Source organism: Schistocerca americana, chromosome 11 (genome assembly GCF_021461395.2).
Source record: "Schistocerca americana isolate TAMUIC-IGC-003095 chromosome 11, iqSchAmer2.1, whole genome shotgun sequence".
Taxonomy (NCBI): domain Eukaryota; kingdom Metazoa; phylum Arthropoda; class Insecta; order Orthoptera; family Acrididae; genus Schistocerca; species Schistocerca americana.
In genome coordinates this window covers 39,888,867-39,909,558 of record NC_060129.1, presented here as the reverse complement: position 1 = coordinate 39,909,558, position 20,692 = coordinate 39,888,867, and the positions used below count along the sequence as shown (strand labels likewise).

At 41.8% G+C, this 20,692-nt stretch overlaps 1 long non-coding RNA gene across 1 annotated transcript in view; it reads right to left on the bottom strand.

Annotated features, from left to right (window-relative positions):
- LOC124554187 overlaps positions 1-20,692 on the bottom strand; it is a 43,096-nt gene that overhangs the window by 2,263 nt on the left and 20,141 nt on the right. The window contains exon 2 of the long non-coding RNA XR_006968280.1: positions 6,634-6,770. This is a non-coding gene — a long non-coding RNA (uncharacterized LOC124554187). The remainder of the gene's footprint in view (positions 1-6,633; positions 6,771-20,692) is intronic.

The window sequence follows — 20,692 nt, the reverse complement described above, 5'->3', positions numbered from 1 at the left end:
TGACTGAGCAGAAACTCAAGTTACATCATGATAGGGTTGTGTGTGTATCGAACACTCGTGTGTGGAACCTGATACTTAGCTATGGAGCAACAATGCCACTTCATGTGCACACATTTGAGTGTGTGTGTATCTATATAGGCTAGTGTTTAACATCTCACTGACAATGAGGTCGTTAGAGATAGAGCAAGAGCCTGGATTAGGGAAGAATGGGGAACGAAAGCAGTCTCCCACTTTTGAAGGAACAATCCTGGCATTTGCTTAAGTGACTTAGGGAAATCACAAAAAACCTAAATCAGGATGGTGGTTTGAACCACCAACCCAAATTTGAGTCCACTGTGATAGTCACTGCACTTTCCACCTCCGTTCTACAGAGAGTTATTTAGTGGTAATATTCATACCAATGAATAGGAAAAATAGTTATACTAGTATATGGTAACTGCAGTTGTTTGTAGTGCTATACATATTTAACAATGTCACTTACAGGGTTAAGTAACAGTTGTTTGGCTCCACACCAGTCCCTTTGGAGGAACCCGCTTCTCCTTCCCAACTTATTTTCAGCATGGTGACGTATATGAAAATCTACATTTTGTGTGCATTCATAATTGTGCTTCTGTAACGCAGTGGTTTTCGCTAGTATAAGGCAATCTAGTAAGTCGAGTTACACGCTTTGTAAAGGCCTGGAGAGATGGGAAGATTTCAGCTGGATATCATATCATCATGGTCAGCCATGTGACTGAAAATCAGATATCAAATTTTAAGTCATATCCAGAAACAGATGTTGACTCGGATCGCAATTTAGTGATGATGGGTACAATAAAGCTTAAGAGAACTGCCATGAAGAATCAGTGTGTAAATAAGAGGAATACTGAAGGAAAGGAAGGAAGGAAGAATGATTTGGGTTTTACATCTCATTCACATCAATGTGATTAGAGAAGGAGCATAAGCTTAGAATGTTTTGAGGGCGAGAAAAATGAATCTGCCATGACGTTTTAAAAGCACTGTCCAGCATTTGCCTGGAGCTATTTACATAAATCACAGAAAACCGAAATGTGTATGTTCAGTTGCGAATTTGAATAGTCATTCTACAAAATGTGAATTTAGCATTCTAACCACTGTGCCACATTGCTCAGTTAAATATACTGAAGTGCTGAGGAATGACAATGTGTGTTGAAGTTCACTGAGACTGTGGGTAATGTGATAATGAATACCATACTAGAAAGTTCAGTTGAACAGGAGTAAACTTTTTTAAAATGGCAATCAGAAAAATTAGAAAAATATAGGTGCAAGGAAAGTAACAGCAAAAATCATTGCTAATCAATAAATAGTTGAACTTATTGACGAAAGAAAGAAGGAAGGAAAAATATGCAAGAATAGAAAGGAACATGGCAGTAAAAAAATCACAAAGGAATGAAATGAATAGAAAGAATACAAAAATCAAGTAAAATGGTTGAAGGGTACATTATAAGAAATCTAAAAAGAAATGGTCATCTGACTAATTCAGTACATAGACAATTCAAAACAATCTTTGGTGAAATTAAATTAAGGATTTCTACATTACAAATGGAGGAGGAATTTACCGTGATACACATGTGAGTGGGAAGAGTGTATTGAAGGCCTCTATATGGGAGAGAAACTGTTTGATGGAGGAAGAAATGAAATAGATTTGGAAAACATAAGGGATTCACTACTAGACTTAAAGTATTAGAAAACTTTGGAAACCCTGTGTACAAACAAGGCAGAATGGCTAGATAGCATTCCTTTGCAGTTTTTAAAATTTTTGGGATACTTGACAACCCAATGACTATTCAAGTTGGTGTGTTGATTCTACAGGGCCAGAAATGTAAGAAATGTACCAGAAACTTCAGAAGAGAGCAACAGCTCGTGTATCCAAGCTGGTGACAACAGTAATACACCCAAGAACGGAAAAAAGAAATTGTGGGCCTGTTGGAGGATGATACGTGTGGATTCAGGAAAGCTGATTCTGATGTTGCTACTGGTAATCAAGACTTCAGAAGACTCAAGACTTGGTAATGGAAGTTGTCTACTTGGAAAAGTTTTCCACAAGATAAAACAGTGAAAGATATTTGAAAATATCAGATCAAGAGAAACAAGATACAGGCAAAGACATGTAATGTACAATATGTACAAGAATCAATAGGGGACAAATATGGGAGTGCTGTCATTCTCTCCAATTTTTAACTGCATATGGAAGAGTTGATGGTGAAAGTAAATGAAAGTTTCAGGAATAGGATTAAAGTTGAGGCTGAAGATTGATAGGATTTACTGATTACATTGCTATCCAACTAAAATGACATAGAATTTCCAGGGCTACTGAATGGCATTAACAGCCAAATGAGCACCGAATTTTGATTTATAGACAAAAGATTGATGGAGATAATGACGAGTAGCGAAAATAATATCAGCGATATGCTAAATATTAGAATTAGGGACTAAAAAGTAGACTAAGCAAAAGAATTCTGCTACCTTAAAATCAAAATTACCAAGTAATAAGGTGATAGTAAGAAATAAACTAGCACAGGCAAGGAAGGTTACTGATATCAAACACTGGCTTTAATTTGAGGATGAAATAACTCTGAACGTATGTTTGGAGTACAGGGTTTCATAAAATGAATTATGGATTGTCAAAGGTGGAAATGAAGAGAATCAAAGCATTTGAGAAGTAGTGCAATAGAAGGATGGTGAAAATTAAATTGGATGATAAACCAAGAAATAAGGATGTTGTCCAGGTGATCGCTAAGGAAAAGAACATATTGAAATAACTGAGAAGAAGGTAGTGGATAACAGGGCTCATGTTAAAACATAAGGAACTGACTTCTGTGGTATTAGAGGGAACTATAGATGGTAACAGCTAGACAAGGATCAAAAGGAGGTGGGCATAGAGGAGGAAGTTGTTGAGTGCCTTATCAATCCAGTCACATCTGCACCCTGCCCTCCCACCAGCCTACAAGAACTAAAAGCAAAGTCAGTCGGGGAACTCAGCAACTGAATGTGTTGTTGAAACTACCACATACGTCATCTATTGAGGGTAAGGACTTAGCTTTGCTTACGTGTGGTTACCAGTGATATCAGCAGCTCCACCTTATGGTCGTGGAGATGAGGTGCTCCACATCCTGCGAATGTGTGGGAGAACAGGTTTTCTACACCAACAGAGTATTTTTTGTTAGTAGCAGAACTTTAATGCTAAACTCCTGGATTATTTCTCCTCTCTAATTACTCTCACACTATCACGCAACTCTGTCCTTATCCGTTCCCCCCCACTACAGCATTCTACTCGTTTTACATACATATGCTCACTCTCCCAGTCTCTTAATTTTTTGGACGTGATATTGACTTTCATATTTCATTTATTGTTGCCACTGACTTAACTTTATACAACATGAATCTTTATGTGAACATGAAGATGTGAGTGGGAAGATTTGTGATAAATGAGTGTAACAATAAGCTGATTGACAAGTAATACCCAACACTTTGTGAACCATGAGGTAATGAAGAAGAGGATAGTCAGTAATATGAAAAAGATCTGATGTGTCTGATTAAGAGCATTTTCAGGACATGCAAATACATCTAACTGCTACGGTTAACATCAAAAGCTTAAAACACGAGTACCTGTGTCGTTTGATAGAGTATATAAAACGAGTATGTGGCAGGCATAATGCAGAAAAATACCTTAATGTGTAATGTGTCAAGACAATTTCTTTACAAGGAAATGTAGAGCTCTAGCAGTATCCTTTTTTCAGCCATGGAATCTACACTGAATAAGAGGAAATCTGACTGAATGGTTTACAGTACAGGTCGTAAGTAAATTACAAATGGACTAAGAGGTGTAGACAATATTACAGTAAAGAAAGGTTTTCAGTATGTTAGAAGCATATAAGGTGTTACGTAAATATTTAAGTCTACTTAAAAATGAATGATAATTTGTAAGTGTTATTTGCTACTAGACTGGCGTGAGATATCGTGCAACTGTAAGTTGGTGTGTAACAAAGGAAAGCTGGATGTGAACATCTCTGTTATTGAAGTTATCATAGATGGAATATCAATAGCAAGGGAGAAAATAGGGAAGGGTAGTGACTGTACCATAGAAGGAAATATTGTGTGGCATTCACTGGACAGTTTTTAGTAAAGCCATAGAGAACCCTACATAAGACAGGCAGACATATTTGATGCTTTTTCATCAAGGATGAAAGTAAAGTATGTTGACTACTACATCCCTTCTCTGTGCATCACAGAAGGCAGTGTAGCCAAGCACTGCATGTATTATGGTCGAAAATGGTACAGAAGAAAAATAGACAAGATGACTTAGCATTGTGGAGGACCATTCTGAGCTGCCATGAGGACTGGTTGTCATCCTATGGTTGCAGGGTGTATGAGGAGCAGGCAACCACACACTGGAGCACAGATGTCTATGTCACCTTGTTTTCTCGACATCTTCCATGTAAATTCTGACAGAGAACCTTCCCTGTACTTCTTGGAGACAAGCAAAGAATGTGTGTGTTAAATTTTCTAGTATATTGCGTAACTGTACTGAGAAAGTAAAAGACAACTAGGCAACACAAAAGCTATAGTACTGATATAGCAACTGTGGTTACTCTGTCTGCTTTGATACATCTGAAGTTTCCACAGATCAATATTTACTGCATGGCAACATCAGAATTGGGAAATTGTAAATATTTTGTTGCCCTCCATGCACCATGCTGCAACATGGCACATTGTTCCATATGTCAGTTGTGAGTGACACACTATCTTCATCTCATCTTCCCTTTATGCTGTATGAAGCCCTTTATACATGGTACAGAGACACTAAGCAAATTTAAACACTATAGGCTTACAGCAACCTGCAGTGTGCATACAACAGGACCTGATCACTAGCCACCCTTGGCTGCGAACTACAGACATCACTCTGTCCAATGATGTGGGCAGCGATGACTTGTGTGTCCTCTGTGCAGACATTTGATACAAAAATCTATCTAAGAACTTCTTGTACACATTCAGTTTAAAACAAATTGTCACTGCAAATAAGGATGCATTGACTAAAAACAACAGTTGAAAGCAGTTCTGTTTATATATATGATTAAGGTCTAATAGGAAGGTACTCAAAGCAATTGTAAGTTACAAGGATTGATCCAGAAGCGAGATTCCCTTTATTTTTGTAAGTAGACAACATTGTTTATTCTCACAGAAATTTACAATGTTGGAAAGAAGAATATAATCGCCATCATTTCATATGCATTTTTGTAGGTGGTGCTCTAATTCCTGTGTGCCCATGTCACAGAACTCTGCCGCCAACCCACTGAAAAAGCGTGTCACCTCTTCTTTGACTTCATCGTTGCTCCAAGAGAGCTGGCCCCCAAGTGTTCCTCTGACTTGGGGAATGAATGACAATCACTTGGCACAACGGGTGGGGCACGAAGTCCAACTGAAGTTTTTCAGAAGTTCCTGGGTTTGGTGGGAGACGTGAGGTCGGGCGTTACCGTGAAGTGGCGTTACACTTCTGTGAGTTGTCCTTTGGTGGTTCTGGATAGCTCGCCTGATTTTCCAGTGTTTCACAATAACTGAACTGCCGCCCTGTCATTAAGGTGTCACTGGATCAGAGCTGCAGCTTCTCAACCAAATAACTCCTCAGCTTGCCTCACAATGGCTGAGTGCGCCCTACACCAGTATCCCCTTATGATCCCAAAACGCAGTGGTCATGACTTTGCAAGCAGGAGTAGTTAGTTTAAACTTCTTTGCGACTGGTGATCCTGAGTGACGCCATTTTTCTTTCGTTTCGGGAGTGAAATTGAAGACTCACATTTCGTCTCCTGAAGCATTGGAGTCCAACAATTCTTCCCTATCTTCATGAAACATTTGAAAACACTGGCGAGAACAGTGAAGGCGTTTTCTCTTGTGTTCTGCTTTCAGTATACACAGTACCCATCAAGTGAAATACCTGTGATACCCCAATTTTTCCTTTAAAGCTCTTTCAAGTGTACCATAAGAGCTCCCAGGAATCTGAGAAACATGTTCACAGATGGCGCTGCTACTATTTTGAAGCACCTCAGGTTGGACCATCTCTATAACCACCTCCAAAACTGAAGGGGTTCTACTCTGTTCTTGATGGTGGACCGAGTGGCACTGAACACTCTTCACCATTTTCGGACATGTCAATGAACACACACTTGTTGCGATACACTAGAGTCAACTGACGAATATCCATGCGTGGAGCATCTTTTGCCTGCAAAAACCAAATTACACAACGAATCTCATACTCGGTGGGATAAACAATGGCACCTCCATCGTAGACTACTGCCGAGCCAATACTGGGCAGCGCAGCGCAGCAAAGCGCGTTTGGGTGGAATTTAGAGTGGGGGAAACAGTCACGTGCAGTGTGGTGTTGTGTTGACAGACTTCGCCTAGCACCCTCATGTGGCTGGAGCTCTTTTGGAACTTTACTTTTGGATCAACCCTCGTACCTGCATAAGGCTTCTGCAGCTATTAATTAATATAAATTTGACAGCACAAGCTTCATTAAGGAGACCCAGAGGGAAGCACGACTGAATGTACTGAGTGTTGTACACTATAGAGCATATTCGTACTTAGAGCTGGGAAATGAACAGCTTGTCCCGTGCTTACCTGGTTTCTGCTGATGGCTCAGTAAGCTTTCAGCTCTTCAACACACACTGCGTCAGACCAGTCCTGTAAGGCCATCACTTGGTGGGTGCCCACGTCCACGGCTGCGCTCTCCTGAACTGGTTCCACTGCAGATGATTCTGAAACATGGGATCACTGAGTAGCCCGCTGTCCTTTCTCAGAATCTGCGAACACTATGGGCACTTCACTAATGCTGTTCACTGCACCACCTTGGTATATTCCCTGTATCAGATTGATGTCACCAGCAAAGAGCAGCAAATTCACAACAATAAAATTTTGAAGAATTTCCTTTATGTTCCATCTACACAACAAGCCCTAAAATGGGTGAAAACATCAGTTCCTCAATGTCATTCGTCAGTGCAATGTTCCTTGATCAGTACGTCATTTAAAATTGAGACCTAGCACAATAAAACAAAAACTAGTGGGCGAGAAGCAACTATTGTTCCACTTTGGTAAACAGTTTTCTGTTCTGATTTTGAAAACAACAAGTTAACAACTAGTCCTCTAGGTTGACTTACAGGAGTTGACTCACACAGTCAGCTGACAATCTGTTAGTAGTCCGAGCTGCCTCACTGTGAAACGTTACCTGGGGGAACATGCTACAGTCAGACCGCAAGTTCTCCTGAGCACTCCTGACATTCCAACAGGGCAACATCCACCAATGTTTAAGATGGAATGTTGAGCCACTAACAGAGAAAGTGCCAGCGATTCAACCAATATACACGCTACTGTTTTCCATCTGATCTCTTACAATTACAGCATCTGAGATTATGATTACAGGATAGCTTTCACGATATAATTTGTTCATTGCAAGCTCTAATTCTGGATCAAGAAATTCCGAATTACAGTGCCTATAGCGAAAAGGGAATATCTTCACTTATTGTAATTATTTTGTTTCAATCAAAAGTCACTGCCCTCCCCAAATGTTTGATTCAGTCATAAGAGCACCACACACTGTACTTGGCTATTAAGCAAATGAACTTCCAACATATTACCTGTTCTTGAATCACTAATGACTGCTGTGAACTGGTACATACATGCGCACACCAGGCTGTAACGATTACATGCAAGGACCTCAAAAACAAAAATGTATCATTTTCAGTGCCAAAAACATGTGGTACTCCCAGAATCATCTTGCAGCATTAACCCACGCAATGCGAGTGCAGTTGCTGAGGTCCATCAAATAGCTTCCTTTTTTTAATCCTCGTGTTTGCATTACTTAACTTTTACACACTAATACTGAACGTATTTTCAGTTTTGTTTTCTTTGAGAATGCCCAGATGAGTCCAGTTAATGGCTGCATTATTGCCTTGTATCATAGCCAGAGTTCTCCGTTGGATACATTTTTCTTACATACGATGGAGAAGTTATAAAACAATTGGTAATGTGCACAACTGCAGCACACTATGGTCACAGATCCCTGCCATCCACCATGCCCAAAAATATGTCACGAATCTAAAAAGAAACGACCAAAGATCTACTCATAATTACAATATCTGTTCAGCAAAAAGTGTAATCTCCTACACGCTGTTGTTGTGCTGTGAGGTGCTGATATCATCAGCAAGAAATTAAATAAGCATTTCTTCAACCATTCGTTTTTTCACGCTATCACTTTGTAGATAGGCAGTTTATACTGCAATAAAAAATGCTTAAGAAACAAATACTTCTGCGTTTCTGTGTTTTATCACTCATACTGGAACACGAGCGGGTCGTCCTTGCAAGTGGTGTGAGTTCTCTACGTCATTAGAACTTCCACTCATCTGTGAGGCCCGATTGGTAATAGTATTTCTGTAATGCATGGACCAGTTCTTTGACTGGTTCTCTGTATGTGTGCGATTTAACATTTAAACCCAGTGCAGCACAGATTTCCAGGTGAATCTTCTATGTACATGTTCCACACAAACAACTCTTATTATACGTGAATATCAGCTGTTACATTAATTGATAATTTTGAAATCAATTGCTTAACTAGGCCACAGTTGCAGTATTGACAAGTGGGAAGACGTTCCTCTTCACGTTTCCTGTCTGTTGTTCATTGAACAAGGAACATCAAGAGATAATGTCTCTAGTTGTGAAACACTGTTAGAACTGATTCATTGTAATTACCAACGTAGAGCCCAATATAACACAGAAACGCGAACGAAAACTGGAAAATCAGATCCTGAACAGCTACTTGTAATATTGTGCCCTGCCTGCGACTTAATAAACATACCATTTACCTTTCCTATCGAAATATCAAGAGTTAAAGATATAATTTAACCACTGAGTCAATGAACTGCGCTGCAAGTCGGCGAATATGTACTCCCAGGATAATGAGAGCGGCGTAACATCATCTGTATTTTGTTCCATATAAGAATGCACGCTCGTCTTCTCTCTCTCCTCCTCTAGTCGCGCGCCTTTCCGACAGCACCTTACGCTATCAGACTCCTATTTTCTTCCATTTTGTTCAAATGAACTGAAATTGTATTCCTGTCAGGAATTTGTTTAATTGTGCCATTATTATCACCAATTGCAATTACTGATATGACTTTACTGTGAATACTTTTTTCTTTCGCTACAGAGTCGGGTTAAGATTATTGTAATTTCTACGTATTTCGCCGAATACCGCAAAAATTCCTTGTTATGTCCAAAATTATAAAGTTAATACACGAGATGTTAGACGTCTGTTTAAAAAGCTTCTTTCGTTAAATAGTAATTGTTTAATTTGGCATTTCTGCTTTCATTTCATAGTAATGATCATCAATCCCCAATTTGTAACTGTTCCACATTTTGCTTTACTACATTTTTTTCTTATATTGCCAAAGCAATACCCATGATATTGAAAGTATTCTGAATTTTCTCATGAGGCGAGGGGAGAGTAATTTCCCTGAGATTATAGAAACCCAAATTAAACGTTTTTCAGCATGCCACTAGTCTTCAAACAAAAAAGGTAAAAAACGATCAGTATTAACTAAGGAGTGAAGTGATTCTATTTACAAAGTTGATAATATCGAGTGCATTTTCGGACAAAAAAATTTTCATTGTAGACTAATAAAGTGGTTTTGTGTGTGTGTGTGTGTGTGTGTGTGTGTGTGTGTGTGTGTGTGTGTGTGAAATATTTATCAATTATAAATATTATGTGCCGTACACTTTACAGTCAGTCACAGTAGTATATAATATGCCTGTGCATGTTCTCAGTGGCATTTGTGGTTAGATGCTACAGTGATTCATAACCCTAATACTGGAAGCAAAAATTAGTTTTTACCTAGGTACAGGAACAGAGCTTTATGCTCAAGACCTTATCAAGTAGTGAGTATACAGCAGGCAGGAAATTGCGACTCTTCCGATAAACAAAACCCGATACAGTACTTCTACAACTCGTTCCCAGTATAGGGGGTTTAAAGGAGAAAAACTCAAAGTGTGGAAAACGGGGGAGGCGGGGGAGGCGGGGGGGGGGGGGGGGGGGGGGGGGGAGGGGGGCATGAGATACACCACATTCTGTCCAAGTTATACCAAGTTGTCAGCTTCGAGTCTTCTAACGACCGAAGAACCAAACCAATCTAAACCATACAAAAGCCAGAAACGTCAACATGTGACGTTCGTCTGCTTTATTTCCTCGTTGATTGTCCTCTGTGTCTTCGTATTGCGTTGCGACAGTGGCTGAATAATGGGGTGTGGAAGCTCAACACTGACTACTTTAAATGATTTAGCCGACAGGTGCACACTTGCGCTTAACAGTTCTTTACTTTCGCTGTTCACAGCCCCCACTATACACAGTTATATGGCCAGTGCACTATTGTTTTTAACGTTTGATAACTCTCATTAATAGGTCGCAAGCAAACAACTACTGCTGCAATAGTTTACTGTTTAACATCTGTTGTTGTTGTCTTCAGTCCTGAGACTGGTTTGATGCAGCTCTCCATGCTACCCTATCCTGTGCAAGCTTCTTCATCTCCCAGTACTTACTGCAACCTATATCCTTCTCAATCTGCTTAGTGTATTCATCTCTTGGTCTCCCTCTACGATTTTTACCCTCCACGCTACCCTCAACGCTAAATTTGTGATCCCTTGATGCCTCAGAACCTGTCCTACCACCCGGTCCCTTCTAATCAGGCTGTCCCACAAACTCCTCTTCTCCCCAATTCTGTTCAATACCTCATTAGTTATGTGATCGACCCATCTACTATTCAGCATTCTTCTGTAGCACCACATTTCGGAAGCTTCTATTCTCTTCTCGTCCAAACTATTTATCGTCCATGTTTCACTTCCATACATGGCTACACTCCATACAAATACTTTCAGAAACGACTTCCTGACAAATCTATACTCGATGTTAACAAATTTCTCTTCTTCAGAAACGCTTTCCTTGCCATTGCCAGTCTACATTTTATATCCTCTGTACTTCAACCATCATCAGTTATTTTACTCCCTAAATAGCGAAACTCCTTTACTGCTTTAAGTGTCTCATTTCCTAATCTAATTCCCTCAGCATCCCCCGATTTAATTTGACTACATTCCATTATCTACGTTTTGTTTTTGTTGATGTTCATCTTATATCCTCCTTTCAAGACACTGTCCATTCCGTTCAACTGCTTTTCCAAGTACTTTGCTGTCTGACAGAATTACAATGTCATTGGCAAACCTCGAAGTTTTTATTTCTTCTCCATGAATTTTAATACCTACTCCGAATTTTGTTTCCTTTACTGCTTGCTCAATATACAGATTGAATAACATCGAATTTTACATACAAAAAAAAGACATAACACTTTATGAAAATACTAGAACAGTTTATGAAAAACATTCTATTACTTCAGTGCACTCTACTGGGCACAATCGAAACTAAATCAGTCCCCTATCCAATACTCTCCTCTATCGGCTGATACATAGTCTACGCGCGCGTCCAATCTCGAGTCACCATCTGTCCAGCTCTGAGACACATCTCCCGCTTAACCGCCTTCAAGACAGGATCGGTATACGGCGCTACGCCTCAGTACCCGCACAACTAAACCACGCAGAACATCCGCATTCATCTTCAAACAACACTATATAAAATATCATCAGTAAGATGGAGCATCATAATAGACTGTACCACAGACGGGACAAGCCCAGATACCAGAAGAGTCTGCCTCAGCTGTGTGGGGTCGGTGCGTGGAATTCAGCACGGAGGGGTGCCCCGTGTCGGTGGCGATGTTCAGACACGACACACTGCTCACTTCCAGGCTGTCGTGTCGGAACATCGCCGCCGCCACAGGGCTCTTCGTTGCGCCATCAGTCACGTGACTCCTGCTTCCAGCGTCCCAGGCGTCCAGAGGGGTGCCCAATTCCGCAGCAGCAGACACCCTTTAACCTTCTCAACATCTTCCATTGTGGATGATTCTGAAACACAATGACAAGTGGGCAGCACTTTGCCCTTAAAGAGGGTAGGACGTCAAATGGGCCGACTTGGAGCAGGAGAGGCACCACAAGACATTTTTATTTCCACTGTCTATACTTTTACAAGTAAATTCATAAAACTTTGTCAGCATGACCAGGAAGGACTCAGTATTCACACTCGTAGCAGCGGAAGTTCAAAAACATAACAAAATTTTTTTACATGTGAAATATTTTTTCACTTACTATTGGGTGCATTTGTTGCTGCAGGTACACTTTTCTTCTTAAGTAAGAGAGACTGTTAGATGAATTTTGCACAGCATACAAACCATACTTACAGGTGTCAAACTCTAGAATCTATTTAATTTACGAAAAAATGAATGAGCTGTTACGTTTTAAACTTCATGTTTAGAAAAAAAATTCAAATTTTGTAGTTAATTATCTCAATTTTTACCACAGTTTTTAATATATTTGGAAAATTCTAGAGTTTCATACACCTGTAAGTATGGTTTGCATGCTGTGCAAAATTCATCAAAGAATCTCTGTCACTTGTGAAGAAAAATGTACCTATAGCAACAAATGCAGTCCACAGTAAGTGAAAATATGATGAAATTTCACATCTAAAAAAAATTTTGGTATGTTTTTGCCCTTCCACTGCTATGAGTGTGAATCCTGAATCCTTCCTGGTCATGCTGACAAAGTTTTATGAATTTATTTCTACAAGTATAGACAGTAGAAAATAAAATGTCCTGTGGTGCCTCTCCCGCTCCAAGTTGGCCGGTCTGACGTCCTACCCCCCTTAATTGTTGTGCACTGAGGAGTCAAAGAAACTGGTACACCTGCCTAATATCGTGTAGGACCTTCACAAGCCTTTTGAAGTGCAGCAACATCACGTGGCATGGACTCTACTAATGCCAGAAGTAGTTCAGGAGGTAAATGACTCCATGACTCCTGCACATAAGTCTGTAAGAGTACGAGGGGTGGAGGTCTCTTCTGAACAGCGCGTTGCAGCGCATCCCAGGTATGCTCAACAATGTTCATATCTGTGGAGTTTGGTGGCCAGCCAAAGTGTTTAAGCTCAGCAGTGTGTTCCTGGAGCCACACTAGCAATGCAGGATGTGTGGGGTGTCGCAATTTCCTGCTGGAACTGGCCATCAGAATGCGCAATGGACATGAAAGGATGCAAGTGGTCAGACGGGACGCTTAAGTACTTGTCACCATTTCAGAATCATATTTAGATGCATCAGGGGTCCCGTATCATCCAAACTGCTCAGGCCCTGCATCATTATTGAATCTCCACTAGCTTGAACAGTCCCCTGCTGACACGCAGGGTCCATGGATTTGTGAGGTTGACTCCATACCGGTACACGTCCATCCACTCGATACAATTTGAGGGGACACTCGTCTGAGCCCCCACGTTTCCAGTCAACAACAGCCCAATGTCGGTGTTTATGGCCCCAGGCAAGGCGTAAAGCTTTGCGTCGTGCAGTCATGAAGGGTACACGAGTTTGCCTTCGGCTCTGAAAGTCCGTATCAATGTTTCACTGAATGGTCTGTACGCTGACACTTGTTCATGGCCTGGCATTCAAATCTGCAGCAATTTGCAGAAGCGTTGCGCTCCTGTCACGTTGACCAATTCTCTTCAGTCGTCGCTGGTTCCGTTCTTGCAGGATCTTTCTTCCGGCCACAGATATGTCAGTTTTGATGCTTTACCGGATTCCTGATATTCACAGTGCACTGGTGAAATGGTCGTACAGAAAAATGCCCACCTCATCGCTACCTCGGATATGCTGTCCCCTATCGCTCGTGGGCAGACTGTAAGACCACGTTCAAGGTAACAAATCCTGATAACTGATCTAACAAGTGCGCCGGACACTTGTTGTCTTATACAGCCGTTGCCAACCACGTCATCGTATTCGTTCTGTTTGAATAAACGCATGCCTATACCAGTTTCTTTGGCACTTGAGTGTATGATCTAAATTAAGAGAGACGTCACCAGTCAGATGTGCAGCTGCAACAGTCTGAAGCTGTACCGCAGACGTCACAAGTCCGTACGTCAGAAGAGTATCTCAGCCGTGTGGGGGCGGTGCGGAGAGGTGCCCAGAGACAGCCGCAATGTTCCGGCACGATAGGCTGCCGACCTCCAGCCTGTCGTGCCGAAACATCGCAGCCGGCGTAGGGCTGTCGGGTAAACAGTATGTACCCGTGCGCCACCACCCACGTGTCTGTTTCCAGCGTCTCGGGCATCCAGTTCCATGGCAGTACACACACTGAACACCTCAACTGGTTCCTTTGCGGACGATTCTGAAAAACAGCGACAGTTGGGCAGCCCTTTACCCTTCCTCAATAGCTGTGTAAGCCACAGGCAGATGTGCGTCAAGCAACACTTGGCAAATGTTGTAGATCACAAGACAAATACAACACCACGATATCTTTTCCCGATTGACGATACAGGTCAATCGCAGTATTTTAAAGAACTACCTTCTATCACCACATTTTGATTTCATGACAAGTAAGTTTCATATTTTTAAAAATATCACGAGTTTTATGGTTCAAATACCTCTTGAGAACTATGCGACTAACTTCTGAGGTCATCAGTCCCCTATAACTTTGAACTACTTAAACCTAACTAACCTAAGGACATCACACACATCCATGCCCGAGGCAGGATTCGAACCTGCGACCGTAGCGGTCGCGCGGTTCCAGACTGTAGCGCCTAGAACCGCTCGGCCACCCCAGGCAGCGTGCTTGAGCATTGTCCTGAAAATGATGGTCAGGTCCTGCAGAAAGTGTCATCACTTCTATCTGTATCCTGGCCGTAGGTTGTGTTCCAAAAATGAAGGGACAGAAGTGATGACACTTTCTGCAGGGCCCGACCATCATTTTGCAGGACAATGCTCCAGCACGTACAGTGCAAGCTGTTACTGATTTGTCTGACTGATGGGGCTGCTAAGTGCTATACCATCTACTGCACTTCTGTGACTTAAGCCCTCGTGAGTTCAACTCTATTTCTAACCTGAAGGGAACACTTCACGGCATTCGCTTCAAACTGCTACAAATTCGTCGGCCAATAAACCGTGCCGCTCGAACTTCCAACACAACTGACACTGCTAAGAGTATCCTACGACTTCCACGTCGCTGGCAACGTGCTATACACAATGCTTGTGACTACTTTGAAGGTCTGTAGAAACTTTGAAACACACATCTATTTTGTACGATCTGTAAATAAATAGATGCCACTATTAAAGTTCCCACAGTCGTATTTATCGAGATTTGTGAAAAACATAACAAAAATATCGGCATTCTATATTGCCCTTTCGATGAAGATACATCGGTGACAAATTATCACCTGTTTATATCGATATTCTTTTGAAGGGAATGTCGATATATCGATATTTTGTAAACAAATCATAATGACAAGACCCGGAAGGGGCATCTTCTGTCCGATGTTACATCATCGGGAAGCCATTCGAAATGGAAGCCTAGTGCACTTCTGCAAATGATGGAAACTACTACAGCTCTACTTTACAAAATAACTGTGTCAGGGAGGGGTGGGGGGTGAGAGGAGGAGGAGGATCGGAATTGGAGCCTGAACAGAACGAAGTAAACTACCCCGGAACAGTTTCCGTTTTCCGATCCGACGCACTTCGGAAAGTTCGCCTTTAGAACTTCAGAGCTATGGAGATTTAGGCCAGGGAGTGAGGTGTAAGTATGAAGGAAGGAGAGAGCTGTGCATGTGCATTCGAACTTCCAGTAGCTACGGGAAGCGAGAACTAAAAGGAAGACCGTGCCAGACAGTTCCTTTCCCAGAACAGTACATTCAAACAAGAAGGAACGCACGACAGGACACCGAACACCGCACGTCAGCTAGGCTGTCACCCAATTCACAGGGTGACAGTTACCGAACTATATGAAAAAAGGCAATTAGTTACAAACTACGCCGTGCACACACTTTATTAAACATCTACGTCACAACAGATATTCGGATTTAGAGTGTCACATGTTCGATATGCCTGGCATCATTGCCGATGATATGACGCAAATGAATAGCTAAATTCTGCATGACCCGCTGAAGTGTCAGAACATCGATGCTGTCGACGACCTCCTGATTGGATGTTTTCAGTTCAGCAATGGTTTTAGGGGTATTACTGTACCCCTTATCTTTAATATAGCCGAACGAAAAGAAGTCGTATGTGTTCGGATCCGGAGAGTATGACTGCCAATCGAAGCCCATGTCAGTGGCCTCTGGGTACCCCAAAGCCAGAACGGTCCCCAAAGCCAGAACGGTCCCCAAAGCCAGAACGGTCCCCAAAGCCAGAACGGTCCCCAAAGCCAGAACGGTCCCCAAAGCCAGAACGGTCCCCAAAGCCAGAACGGTCCCCAAAGTGCTCCTCCTGGACATCAAACACTCTCCTGCTGCGATGGGATCGAGCTCCGTCTTGCACGAACCACATCTTGTCGAAATCAGGATCACTTAGGACAATGGGGATGAAACCATGTTCCACAACCTCCATATAACATTAGTCACCGTGCCATCGAGCAATATCGCACCGATTATTCCGTGATTGGAGATAGCTGACCACACAGTCACCTGTTGAGTTTGAAGAGACTTCTCGATCGCTAAATATGGGTTCTCAGCCTCCAATGCGCCAGTTTTGCTTACTGACAAACCTATCCAAATGATAGCGAACTTCGTCGTTAAGCCAGACCATGCATGTGCATACTAATTCCCATCTTGCCCCGCGGCCAACCGTGCAGTTTAAATATCTTAACGCAAACCGTTCAGAAGTTACGACGATATTATGTCATATAGTTCAATAACTGTCGCCCTGTAATTACAACCTGTTATGACGTTTTTGGAGCGTTCTCGTTGCCCGATTTTCACTACATCTACATACATACTCCACAATCCACCATACAGTGCGTGGCGGAGGATACCTCGTACCACGACTAGCATCATCTCTCCCTGTCCCACTCCCAAACAGAATGAGGGAAAAATGACTGCCTGTATCTCTGTACAAGCCCTAATCACTCTTGTGGTCTTTCTGCGAAATTTAAGTTGGCGGCAGTAAAATTGTACTGCAGTCAGCCTCAAATGCTGGTTCTCTAAATTTCCTCAGTAGCGATTCACGAAAAGAACGCCTCCTTTCCTCTGGAGACTCCCACCCGAGTTTCTGAAGCGTGATGATCAAACCTACCAGTAACAAATCTAGCAGCCCGCCTCTGAATTGCTTCTATGTCCTCCCTCAATCCGACCTGATAGGGATCCCAAACACTCGAGCAGTACTCAAGAAGAGGTTGTATTAGTGTTTTATAAGCGGTCTCCTTTACAGATGAACCACATCTTCCCAAAATTCTACCAATAAACCTAAGACGACCATCCGCCTTTCCCACAACTGCCATTACATGCCTGTCCCACTACATATCGCTCTGCAATGTTACGCCCAAATATTTAATCGACGTGACTGTGTCAAGCGCTACACTACTAATGGAGTATTCAAACATTACAGGATTCTTTTTCCTATTCATCTACATTATTTACATTTATCTATATTTAGAGTTAGCTGCCATTCTTTACACCAATCACAAATCCTGTCCAAGTCATTTTGTATCCTCCTACAGTCACTCAACGACGACACCTTCCCGTACACCACAGCATCATCAGCAAAAAGCCGCACATTGGTATCCACCCTATCCAAAAGATCATTTATGCAGATAGAAAACAGCGGACCTACCACACTTCCCTGGGGAATTCCAGATGATACCCTCACCTACGGTGAACACTCACCATCGAGGACAACGTACTGGGTTCTGCGAGCTTAATCGTTTTGTGCGACAATACATAAATTTTTAAGCGAACTACATTAACAGTTAACAGTGAAATCTCTGTGGACAATATTTTGGCTCAAGTGCGTGACCATGCACATCAGACTATAGCAGAATCGAATATATAATGAAAACTTGTGTGTCGAATTGTAATATGTGGAATACATTGACGGAAAATAAATGAGAACACCGAGAAGGAGTTGTGCAACAAATGAATGTTGGTAAGCCTGTTTGTACGTCCGAAATATGTGTATTAAAATTTTGCGCCAGCCGTATAAGAGTGGCTCTAGTAATGTCATTATGAGGATTGAAATCAAGTTCGCTTTAAAAACACGCTGTAACTATCGTGAGCGTTTGTTATCTTTAAGACTGGACGTGGTGAGCTGATGTTGTTGTTGTGGTCTTCAGTCCTGAGGCTGGTTTGATGCAGCTCTCCAAGCTCCTCTATCCTGTGCAAGCTTCTTCATCTCCCAGTACCTACTGCAACCTACATTCTTCTGAATCTGCTTAGTGTATTCATCCCTTGGTCTCCCTCTACGATTTTTACCCTCCACGCTGCCCTCCAATACTAAACTGGTGATCCCTTGATGCATCAGAACATGTCCTACCAACTGATCCCTTCTTCTAGTCAAGTTGTGCCACAAACTCCTCTTCTCCCCAATTCTGTTCAATACCTCATTAGTTATGTGATCTACCCATCTAATCTTCAGCATTCTTCTGTAGCACCACATTTTGAAAGCTTCTATTCTCTTCTCGTCCAAACTAGTTATCGTCCATGTTTCACTTCCATACAAATACTTTCAGAAACGACATCCTGACACTTAAATCTATACTCGATGTTAACAAATTTCTCTTCTTCAGAAACGATTTCCTTGTCATTGCCAGTCTACATTTTATATCCTCTACTTCGACCATCATCAGTAATTTTGTTCCCCAAATAGCAAAACTCCTTTACTACTTTAAGTGTCTCATTTCCTAATCTAATTCCCTCAGCATCACCCTACTTAATTCGACTACATTCCATTATCCTTGCTTTGCTTTTGTTGACGTTCATCTTACATCCTCCTTTCAAGACACTGTCCATTCCGTTCAACTGCTCTTCCAAGTCCTTTGCTGTCTCTGACAGAATTACAATGTCATCGGCTAACCTCAAAGTATTTATTTCTTCTCCATGGATTTTATTACCTACTCCGAATTTTTCTTTTGTTTCCTTTCCTGCTTTCTCAATGTACGGATTGAACAACATCGGGGAGAGGCTACAACCCTGTCTCACTCCCTTCCCAACCACTGCTTCCCTTTCATGCCCCTCGACTGTTACAATTGCCATCTGGTTTCTGTACAAGTTGTAAATAGCTTTTTGCTCCCTGTATTTTACCCCCGCCACCTTCAGAATTTGAAAGAGTATTCCAGTCAACATTGTCAAAAGCTTTCTCTAAGTCTACAAATGCTAGAAACGTAGGTTTGCCTTTCCTTAATCTAGCTTCTAAGATAAGCCGTAGGGTCAGTATTGCCTCACGTGTTCCGATATTTCTACGGAATTCAAACTGATCTTCCCCGAGGTCGGCTTCTACTAGTTTTTCCATTCTACTGTAAAGAATTCGCGTTAGTATTTTGCAGCAGTGACTTATTAAACTGATAGTTCGGTAATTTTCACATCTGTCAACACCTGCTTTCTTTGGGATCGGAATTATTATATTCTTCTTGAAATCTGAGGGTATTTCGCCTGTCTCATACATCTTGCTCACCAGATGGTAGAGTTGTCAGGACTGGCTCTCCCATAGCTGTCAGTAGTTCTAACGGAATGTTGTCTACTCCCGGGGCTTTCTTTCGAGCTGATGGTAGTCAGGAAAGCCGTTAAGGCGACAAAGACGCCGTTATAAACACCTCTCTGAGTGTGAACGAGCTGGTGTAATAGGGCTACGAGAAGCTGGCTGTTTCTTCTGCGATATTGCTGAAGGACTTGCCAGGAAGGTAGCCAGTGTACATGATTGCTGACAGCGGCTCCAGACGGACACGTGGCACTACTGAGAGCGAAAACCACCGTGTTCAGCGTATGGCTCTGGCCAACACCGACTCAAAGGAAGGCCTCGGCACTTGTTGGTGACGCCACGTCAGCTAGGCACGGCCAACGCCAGTCTGTTGCAGGCATACTCATAGTGGTGGTGTCTCCCTCTGTGACACAGGAAAATGTGAAACTATTGGCGGTAGTTGACCAACACACATCGTTGCGAGAGATTTCTGCAAGCAATTAATTGTGCAATTCATTACACTACTTAACAAATAGTGTAATCCTGAACTTAAATTTCCACCCGTTTTAAGGATTGACATACAAAAACAACTTCATGGTCCAGCAGCAACAGAATTCGTGTTTCTTTACCTTATTTGTAAATCTGAGGAAGTTACGTTTGTGTACTGGGTTGCTTTTACAAAAAACTGAACATATTGGTGCTCTTCTTTAGGTATCTTGGTTGACTATGGGGTGAGGAGTACTGAATGTTAATGAAATATGTTGCGATTGTACACGTTGGGGGAGGGGGGGGGGGGGGGACAGAAGATGAGGCAAAAGAGATACTTGTTTTATCGAATAAATTTTTTTTATCTTAAGTTTCTCCTTTCAGTTGCAAGAGGGGAATATTTATCTTTTCTAATGTGCATGTTTAAAAAAGTTTAAGCTCAGCAGTATTTTCGATGTATGAAGCTATTTTGTTTCCTGTTTAGAATTTTCGTTGAAAACGACTGTAATCTAATGACTGGCTACAGTTGGAAATTGACACACGTAAAGTATTTCATATTTCCAGTGACGATGTCAACGAAAATAAATAAAAGAAACAAGTTCATTGTAAGGGGGTTGGGGTAATTTTCAATA